This window comes from Pristiophorus japonicus, unplaced genomic scaffold (genome assembly GCF_044704955.1).
Source record: "Pristiophorus japonicus isolate sPriJap1 unplaced genomic scaffold, sPriJap1.hap1 HAP1_SCAFFOLD_136, whole genome shotgun sequence".
In the NCBI taxonomy this organism is placed as follows: domain Eukaryota; kingdom Metazoa; phylum Chordata; class Chondrichthyes; family Pristiophoridae; genus Pristiophorus; species Pristiophorus japonicus.
Genome location: NW_027251029.1, coordinates 26566 through 37303, shown reverse-complemented (window position 1 = coordinate 37303; position 10738 = coordinate 26566). Strand labels below are relative to the sequence as shown.

The 10738-nt window shown below is 47.3% G+C and overlaps 2 non-coding genes across 2 annotated transcripts; one reads left to right on the top strand and one right to left on the bottom strand.

The window, feature by feature from the left end:
• Nucleotides 1-3341: 3341 nt before the first annotated feature.
• On the bottom strand, nucleotides 3342-3414 carry trnak-cuu (transfer RNA lysine (anticodon CUU)). The gene has a single exon. It is a non-coding gene; the product is annotated as a tRNA-Lys (tRNA).
• A 6185-nt stretch (nucleotides 3415-9599) lies between these two features.
• On the top strand, nucleotides 9600-9671 carry trnaw-cca (transfer RNA tryptophan (anticodon CCA)). Its single transcript has one exon. It is a non-coding gene; the product is annotated as a tRNA-Trp (tRNA).
• The last annotated feature ends 1067 nt before the right edge of the window (nucleotides 9672-10738 follow it).

Below are 10738 nucleotides of genomic sequence, written 5' to 3'. Positions count from 1 at the left end.
ATAAAAATATATATTTATTTATGGACCTGAATATCAACGGCTCGCTGCCAAGACCTCATGGCGCGACGGTCGTGCATCTAACTTTGAGCGAGAGAAATTGTTCCACAGTGACACCCATTTCATCTTTTGTTCCCTTTTAAACACTAGAAACTGAGACAGGGGAATAAATAGAGAAACCAAAGCTCAACGATACAGACAAGAGGAAGAGAGAAGGGGAAATACTGTCCCCACCCAGAACTGATGCAGAAACCCCTCTGCTGCGCTCGGGGTGGCCACCCACAGACTGGATACACTAACGTCCCAACAGCTCATTGACTGTCGGAGTGGGACCGTGCGGCGCTTCGGAAGACAGGTCGAAAAAGCAAAGTCACTGAATCGATCACATGTGCTCCTTCTGCCAAGAATAGCTACACACAAAAAATGCTTTTATAAAAGTTACACCTTATCTCAACGTTTGTCAAAAAGTTAGCTTGTTGGTCAAGGGGTATGATTCTCGTTTCTGGCTTGTTGATTGAAATTTGCGAGAGATCCCGGCCGAGCCCATTATTCTGCCGCGAATTTTGAAATTACATCGAACTTTTGCAAAGAAGGACTTGCATTTCTGCAACACCTTTCAGGAACTCATGATGCCTTAAAGCGCTTTACAGTCGTTGAGTTATGTTTGAAGTGTTGTAGTGTGGGGAAAGATGTGCCCAAATCACCCCACACGAACCTCAACTCTTTGCGAAGGAGTTCGGTGCAAATAATCAGGGACTTGGACTATCTTTGAATGAGTTCTGCTTGTACCTGTATTCAAGCTTAAAACAGCAACTGGGCTTCCATCTCACGGGAGCAGCGTGTCGCAGTTCGCGAGTAGGTGACGAGGTTTGGGGTTGATGTACGTCACTTTCAATCTTTGAAATTTCACCAAGCAAAGAAATGATGAATCCAACTGTCCCTGTAATCCTTTTGTTCAGGTTTAATCACAGGAATATCTGCAGTCAGGAGGTGAAAAGTAATTAAAACCGACGACTGGCTTTGGGACAATCAGTATACTTTGTCACAGACAAGGCACCGGAAGGCTGGAAGGTGGATCACACCAGTTGTGGGAGAGCTGGTTGGTGGTGACATGGAAGTGTCTGCAGTGTGCGGGACCAGACTGCTTCCATGCATCCACAATGAATGTCCCTCCCTTTATTTTGGAAAAGTACAACTGAGAGTAGACAAGTTCCATCCCGGTCGGAGCAATCTGAAGCTTTTTCTGACTGACACCCTGGTTTGGGATGTCTTGCAGTTTACATTTAAGTTAGTCTCTGTGGCGCAATGGGTTAGCGCATTCAGCTGTTAACCGAACGGTTGGTGGTTTGAGCCCACCCAGGAACGAAGCTTTTAAATGTTTTCCCCGAGGATTCAGTGCCGCACAGTTCCAGGTTGTCATTGTGCGTTTTGGCTGCACGAATATATTCCGCAAACATTGCCAGCTGTGCTGTTATCCAGTGAGTTCCCACTCCAATACTTTTATGAACATTTAGTTAATGGAAAACGATAACAATTTTTTACATGGACCATGGTCCTCCATCCAGTCCACGAGAAATAAATTACGTTACTGGGTTTAAAGGAATTGGTGGAAATTGTCTGACCGATCGTTATGGCTTTGCTCAGATTCTGAGAGTCAACAGTTTGCGAAGAATTATCTCATGGCCAATGCCTAGTATGAAAATGTCTCTCAGCATTTGTTCTAGGAATCCCTCAAATTCGCAATGTCCTGCGAGGCACCTTAATTTGGCGACATAGCTCGCCACTTCCTGGCCCTCCGACCGTTGGCACGTGTAGAACCGATACCTCGCCATCAGATCGCTTTCTTTAGGATTTAGATGCTCGCAGACCAGCTTACACAATTCTTCATAGGATTTAGTTGTTGGTGTCACCAGAGCTAGAAGATTCTTCATGTGGCCATAGGTTGGTGCCCCACAGACGGTAAAGATGATCGCCCTTCATTTGGCAGCGTTCTCGTCGCCTTCCAGCTCGTTGGCCACGAAGTATTTGTCGAGTATCTCCACAAAGGCTTCGCAATCGTCCACTTCTGAGAACTTCTCCAGGATACCAACTGTTCCTTGCATTTTTGCGTGGTTGTTCATTGTCTCGTCGCCAATTGATATGCTCATAATAAAGGATGAAACTTAGTATTGTGAACACTGAGTAAGTGTGACCTTTGCTCCTTTAATAAGACTGCAGAGTGCAGGTACCTGATGGGTGGCCTGCTGACAGACCGTGCTCCCAAGGGATACTGGGATCCCTTGGGACTCCGACAGGTAGGCCCTCTGGTGGTGGTGTGCACAGGTTGTCAAGGGTTAAATACATAACACAAGATGTGAACAGAAATCAACCATCAAAAGCCCTGTCATTAACCGCAAAGGGTTTCCTGCAATTTTCTGATCGCAAAGCGCTTTCAGTCCTTGTCCTTAAAATTGAAGACTTGGAAATTGGGGATTTTAATGACTTTGAAAGGAGGACATTGTTGTTTGGTGCCGTTCTGGTCAGAGAAATGTTTGTGAAAGGAACTTTTTGCAGAGAGAGGGATTGAGCATTTCAGCTTGTTCCTGAACACTTCTCTCTGGGCACTGAGCGAAGCAGCAATTTCTGTCGTGTGGAGGACATCACATTTCCTTCACACTTGAAAAGTTCCCGGTTCAAGCCTGTGCAGAAACCTTATTTATCAAACAAAAACTTGTCTGCAATAAAAACTGTTTTGGATACATTGTTGAATGAGCAATGCACATTTAAAACCAATCTCCTCCAATACAGATTGTGTAAAATCAGATCGGGGATAAAACTTCATCAAGGATTAAAGTTTCATGAGTTATTAAAGTTCACTTTTTGAAGTTTTGACTGTCCCTGTCAGCATTTCATTCATTCTGTGAAACAATGCGATCGGTTTACACCAGCAGATCTAAGCTGCATTTGAAACCACAAACAACTCATTAATTATTCGCTTTTCCCTAGTTCCAGAGCTCAGAGGGTTATTGTCCATCCCTGGGATACAAGCTACCTCGGACCCAGGCCAAAGCTCCCCGTACACCGAGCACAGGCTCAGGAAAACCCCGGGGGAGAGGTTATCCCGGTCACTGGGCCTTCCAGCAGCCCTGAACAAGCGCCCGGTCTGAAACTTTCCAGAGTAATAACTTGTATCTGGAACATCTAACAGTAAGGACGGCCGAGCGGTCTGAGGCGCTGCTTTCAATATTTGATTAAATTATCAATTCTCCCTCAGTTCGCATTTTTATCATTGTGCAAAAGAAGATCATGGGTTCATTAATGATATTTACCCGCGAAAGCAACATAAAAGTTTAATGAAAAGTAATCGCCCAACGTGGGGCTCGAACCCACGACCCTGAGATTAAGAGTCTCATGCTCTACCGACTGAGCTAGTCGGGCTTCTCAACATTTACTCTGTCAATCCCCTTCAGAATATTGTCCGTTTCAATGAGATCACCTCTCATTCTTCTGAACTCCAGAGAGTATCGGCATATTCTACACAATCTCTCACCATAGGACAGTCCTCTCATCCCAGGAATCAATCTGTTGAACCTCCGTTGTACCACCCCCAAGGCAAGTGTATCCTTCCTCAGATAAGGAGACCAAAACTGTGCGCAGTACTCCAGGTGTGGTCTCACCAGGGCCCTGCACAATTGGAGCAAGATTTCCTTACTCTTGCACTATGGGCGGAATATTAGGTGCTATGGTCCGAATATCCTGATTTTCTTCTGATTCTACGGTTGTATAAAAAGTTATTAAAATTCGACAGTCACTCGGCAAACATATTTGTATTTCCTTCAGTGTGCAACACTGATGGATGGATTAATGATGATTGAAACAATTATTCAGTATTTCACAGACTTGAATTATATTTGTCAGCTTGCTCTGTAAAAATGCTTTCCCTAACCAGGAATCAAACCCAGACCATGGCAGTGAGAACACCAAATACTAACCACTAGACTACCAGGGAACACTGCTTGCAGCCTCTGCGATAGCTTTAAATATAGTCAGCTTACAATCACAGCTGTGAATTGTGCGGTGACACGGGGTGTAACTGGATTTGCTGGGAGCAGCGTGGAGGCCCCGACCTGCGTGAGAACACCAGCGGCAGGTCGGGGCCATAAAAGGAGCGGTGAGCGGCGGCCTGGGAGCAGCGTGGTGGTGTACCACGGCAAGGTAGAGTGCGAGCTGGTGAATGAGGGCGACGGCAGCGAAGAGTGACGTCATCAAAGTCCAGGTCGGTGATTGGAGCGTTGGCAGGTCCAGCATGAGCAGCGAGAGACTGTGGAGGGATGTGATCGGGGCCCAGGGGTGGTGTGCGTTCAGGGCCAGGGGCCCAGGGGCAGCACGGGCCAGCCCACACTGCGATATGTGTGGGCACTGGGTCCGTGCAGCAGAGCTGGTCTCCAGCCGTCTTGGATAACCCTTGCCACTGGACCAAGACCTCGCTCTGTCAAGCCCGTGTGATGGCTGGTGTGCAACGGCCACTACACGTTAAAAAAATCCACGCACAGGCATCTTCCACCCTTCAACATGCAGTTCGGGACTTGGAATATTAGGTCCATCATTGAAACACCTGTGAACTCATCCTTTTTTGGCGTGGAAGCAAGTCATCCTCGCTTCGAGGGACTGCCTATGATGATGACGAACTGGATTTGCTGCAGTCCGCGGGCAGCAGGTGATGAAAACGGGCGTGAGAGGGTGAGTGACAGGTGGGCACTACTTCTGATGCTGTCTGACCCACGGTGGGAGTGGCCGGGGATTTTAAAGCCCTTTCATTGCACCAATGCAGGGTAAATGAAACTGTGTTTCAGGAACCTTCATGTATACAAACATGGGCACTCTGCACTGTAGACCTCGTGGTGTAACGGTCGTGTGTCTGACTCCAGATCAGAAGGCTGCGTGTTTATATCACGTCGGGATCACTGTACTTTTCCATATTGTTCTTCCGGAATTGAGATTTTCTTTGCTGCATCACAATTTACGTTCCCACCCATCTTTGTACCATCAGCAAACTTGGCTCCATTACACTGGGTCCCTGTATCCCTGGGATAGGGGAGGGACGACACACCGGAGAAGTGTGAGCTTGTGGACCGGAGAAGTTGCAGCTGCTGGAGCTGTGCGTTTTATCGGGGAGGGACGGGGGGAGAGCCCGCCGAGCGACCGGAGAAGCTGAGAAGCTGCTGTGCTTTTCATCGGGTTTGACACTGTTTAAAAATTGCAGAGTGCCAAGTTTTCTCTCCCTACTGCCCATGCGCGAAGGTGCCGGCAGTGTTTTCGGCGCAGGCATTTGGCTCCACCCCCCACTTCACCATCGACACCATGCCAGCACTCTGGGGACTGTACACAGCGGCCAGGATGGGGCGAGTTTTTCCCCGAGCCATTTCCAGCGCGCAAAGTCGGTGCGCTTGAGGTCAGTGCGCCGACAAAACTGCTTGGGGAAAATCTAGCTCTTAAAGAGTAAGGAGTACACTGTAGGAAATACAAATATGTTTGCCAAGCAACTGTCAAATTTTAATAACATTTTATACAACCATCGAATCAGCAAAAAACAGGGCACTTGCCCCATAGTACTTAATATATAGCCCACAGTACAAGAGTAAGGAAGTCTTGCTACAATTGTACAGGGCCCTGGTGAGAGGAGGAGAAACATCTTCACTCAGAGAGTTGTTTACCTGTGGAATTCTCTGTCGCAGAGTTGTTGATGCCAGTTTGTTAGATATATTCAAGAGGGAGTTGGATGTGGCCCTTATAGCTAAAGGGATCAAGGGGTATGGAGAGAAAGCAGGAAAGGGGTACTGAGCTGAATCATCATCCATGATCTTATTGAATGGTGATGCAGGCTCGAAGGGCCGAATGGCCTACTCCTGCATCTATTTTCTATGTTTCGATGTTTCTCTGTCCTGCTACTGCTTCTTTAATAATGGATTCCAACATTTGCCCAACCACAGAGGTTCGGCGAACTGGTCTATAGTTTCCTGCTTTTTGTCTGCCTCCTTTTTTAAATAGGGGCATTACATTTGCAGTTTTCCAACCTGCTGGGTCCTCCCTAGACTCCAGCGAGTGCATGTCCACAGATCCCTGAAAGTAGCAGGCCAGGTAGCTAAGATGGTTGAGAAGAAATATGGAATGATTGCCTTTATTAACCGAGGCATCAAATACAAGAGATGGGGTCGGTGGGGCAGGTTAGGTCACAGCTAGAGTACTGCGTGCAGTTCTGGTCGCCATATTACAGGAAGGACATGATTGCACTGAAGATGGTGCAGAGGAGATTTACGAGGATGTTGCCGGGAGTGGAGAATCTTCGCCATGAGGACAGATTAGAAAGGCTGGATTTGTTTTCCATGGTACAGAGACTGAGGGGAGACCTCATTGAGGTGTATAAAATAATGAGGGTCCAAGATTTAGTGGATAGAAAGGACCTATTTCAGTTAGCAGAGGGGTCAGCAACAAGGAGGCATAAATTTAAAGTAATTGGTCGAAAGTTTAGAGGGGATATTTCTTCACGCAGAGGGTTGTGGGGGTCTGGAACTCACTGCCTGAAAGGGTGGTAGAGGCAGAAACCCTCACCACATTTAAAAAGTGCTTGGATGTGCACCTGAAGTGCTGTAACCTACAGGGTTATGGACCTAGAGCTGGAAAGTGGGATTAGGCTGGAGAGCCTCTAGTTGGCCGGCGCAGACACGATGGACCGAAATGGCCTCCTTCTGTGCTGCAAACTTCTTTGATTCTATGAACTCATTTGCAAAGAGTTGAGGTGCGTGTGAAGTGATTTGGGCACATCTTTCCTCACATGGCAACATTTCAAAGGTACTGAACGGCTGCACAGCGCTTTGAGGCGTCATGAGTTACTGACAGACGCTGCAGAAATCCAAGTCCTTCTTTGCAAAATTTCAATGCAATCTCAAGGCTGGTTTGGGATTTAAAGCCAGGATCTTTCTGCAAATTTCAAGTAACAACCACAAAGCAAGAATCATACCCCTAGACCAACAAACCACCTGCTTAGCAAATGTGGAGATAAGATGTAACCATTATTGAAGCATTTTTAGTGTGTGTTGCTGTTCTTGATCGGAGGAGCACATGAGACGGAATCAGTGACTTTGCCTTTTCGACATGTCTTCTGAAGCGCCGCACGGTCCCACTCCTGCAGTCAATGAGCTGTTGGGACGTTAATGTATCCATCATCATCATCATCATAGGCGGTCCCTCGAAACGAGGATGACTTGCTTCCACGCCGAAAAAGGATGAGTTCACAGGCGTTTCAATGAATGACCCGAACGACATCCCAAAGCGTGAAAGATGCCTGTGCGTGGATTTTTTAAACGTGTGGTGGCCGTTGCACCCCAGCCATCACACGGGCTTGACAGAGCTCGGTCTTGGTCCAGTGACAAGGGTTGAGGAAGACGACAGGCGACCAGCTCTGCTGCACGGACCTAGTGCACACATATCGCAGTGTGGGCTGGCCCGTGCTAACCCTGGGCCCCTGGACCCAAACTCATGCCTCCGCTGGGCCCCGATCACATCCCTCCACAGTCTCTCACCGCTCCTTCGCCCCGATCTCGCCGCTCCTGCTGTATCTGCCCACGCTCCAATCACCGACCTGGACATTGATGACGTCACACTTCGCTGCCGCCACCCTCCTGCACCAGCTCACGCTGCTCCCTGGATTAGTCTCCCGGGACCTCCAAGCTGCTCCCAGGGCCGCTCGCCGTTCCTTTTATGGCCCCGACCTGCCGCTGGTGTTCTCCCGTTAGTGTATCCAGGCTGTGGGTGGCCACCCCGAGCGCAGTAGAGGGGTTTCTGCATTCGTTCTGGGTGGGGACAGTATCTTTCCCCTTCTCTCTTCCTCTTGTCTGTATCCCTGTGCTTTGATTTCTCTATTTATTCCCCCTGTCTCAGTTTCTAGTGTTTTAAAGGGAACAAAAGATGAAATGGGTGTCACTGTGGAACAATTTCTCTCACTCAAAGATAGACGCATTACCGTTGCGCCATTAGGTCGAGGCAGCTAGCCGTTGATATTCAGGTTCATATATAAATATATATAAATATATCTATATGTCTCATAACTGTTCCCTGGTGGTCGAGGGATTAAGATCCGGCGCACTAAACTGGTTTCAATTCTCGATCAATTCATCGCATAAAAATAATTGAGGTCTGTAAGACGATTAATGATTGCTGTAATCACCATGAATACCAATACTTTCTGCGATAGACCGAGCTTACAGACTATCTGGCTTCTCCTGCCCTTTGCTGGGCACGTGTTCGGGGTTTAATTTAGTAAACTGGGCGAGTTCGCTGATCGTGGGGAGACGGTAGGAGCCTCTGTGGCCCACTGTGAGGATGTGGAAGTGAACACGGTGGCTGGGTGATCCGTGACATTTCTGTAAAGGGCAGCGGAGGAGAAGGATTGAGAACTTTCAGTGTGGGACAGAAGTTGTTTAAGGTGAGCCAACACATTCCCGATCAGCACAGAGGGAGCTCACTGGTCAGCTCCCCTCTGTTGGGGCTGTTGTGCCAGAGGTTTCTGTAGTGTAGTGATTATCACATTTGCTTTATACGTGAAAAGTACCCGGTTTGATTCTGGGTAGAAACATTATGTTTAAACTTGCTACAAGGGAACAAGCGGAGGAGAGTTTAGTCTCCTGGAAAATGCTGCCTGACCTGCTGAGATTTCCAGCATTTGCTGTTTTTATTTGCTATTTATTCTCCTGGTAGAAAGGCTACCTTATTCCTGAATTGCTCTTTATTTAACCAATAAATAGATAACTTTCAGTGAGAGAAAACGGATCCACCGGGGACCTTTCGTGTGTGAGGCCAGCGTGATATCCGCCACACTGCAGCCCATCAAAGGGCGAGAAACCACTGAATATAAAGGATGAGCTCACAAATATCAGGGTCAATGCAGTCTGGTCAACGTCAAACCCTCCTTTCTTATTCAGCAGAGGCATGAACGGGACTCAGACGCCACAAAGTTTAATTAAAGACACAAATACAAGTAACACTTCCAAATCTTTTCACTGTAAAATTCTTTCACTTTATTTGAAATCCTACTGCGTTGAATCTGAAAATGATCACCATGGGATTTTATCATCGCTGCTGATTCTAATTTCTCTGCACGGAAGGAATAACCGGTGCTGTTAAATTTGACAAAAGTTGCCACAGATTCCTGGTGACATCTGCAATACAGTGTGTAAAATGGGTTAACATGCTGAAGAACAGAAGAACAAAACAAATAGGAGCAGGAGTCGATCATACGCCCCTCGAGCCTGCTCCGCCATTTAATACGATCATGGCCGATGTGATCATGGACTCAGGTCCACTTCCCTGCCCGCTCCGCAAAGCACAGGACAAATGATTGAAGTATCGACTGTCCCTCAGTTAGCATTTCTTTCATTGTGCAAAAGAAGGTGACGTGTTAATTAATGATGCTTTTCCATGAACGCAATACAAAAGTTGAAGAAAAAAACATACGGTGACTGGCAGGTGAGCGTTGCTTCTGACACCCGGTGGGAATGGGCGGGGATTTTGAAGCCCCTTGTGTTGTGAAAGCTTCATATAGAGGAACATCTCACAATCATTGTGTAGGCCTCGTGGCACAACGGCAGCGCGTCTGACTCCAGATCAGAAGGTTGCGTGTTCAAATCACGTCGGGGTCACTGTTCTTTCAGAATTAATATTTTCTTTGCTGTTTGGCAATAACCAGACCCTTGTTCCAAGGTCTGTCTCATTGTTTCCCCAGTGTCATGCAGAGATACGCCTGCTGCCCTCATTTAATTCATGTGCCAGGACACAAAAGTTCAAAATCAACTTGCAGGTGGCCACACACACCACCGAGCGGTCTCAGGTGCTGTGATTAGATCGCAGTTTTTTCTGGAGGTGTGGGTTTGAATTCAACTTCTGACATTTCTTGTTTTTAATCATAAAGCGAAACTCATTGTTTGACAGCACGACCAACTGCTTAAAACTGGGATTCAGCAGTTCACCTGCTCGCTTAACATTTCCGTCTGACCTGGTGCTGAAATTGGAGATGTTTCCGCAGTGTCGCGGTTAACACGTTCGCCTCACACGCGAAAGCTCACCAGGCGGGAATATTTTCTGTAGCTTTCTCCTCATGCATGCTCAGGGGCGAGTTTGTTCTCCTGTGAAAAGTTCATAAGATGATAAGCATGTAAGAATTAGGGGCCGGAATAGGCCATTCGGCCTCTCGAGCCTGGTCCACCATTCAAGAAGATCCTGGCAGTTCCTCGACAGCAAGTTTAAACATTTGGGGCAGAGCCAACAGGCACCTGCCTGCAATCAGTGAGAGAACGGTATGTTTGGCAGAAGCCTGGCGAGCTCAGTCAGTGAAATATAAGACTTTTAATCTCAGGGTCGTCGTTTCGACACCAACATTGGACATTTACATTTTTCATAGAATTATAGAATGATAGAAGTTTGCAGCACATAAGGAGGGCATTTTGGCCCATCACTTCCACCCCGGCCAACAAGAGGCAATCCAGCTTCATCCCACTTTCCAGCTCTGGGTCCATAACCCTGCAGGTTACGGCACTTCAGGTGCACATCCAAATACTTTTTACATGTGGTATCTGCCTCCGCCATTCTTTCAGGCAGCGAGTTCCTGACCGTCACAAACCTCTGCATGAAGAATTTTACCTTCAAATCCTCTTTAAACCTTCTACCAATTACTTTAAATATATGCCCCCTGGTTGTTGACCCCTCTGCT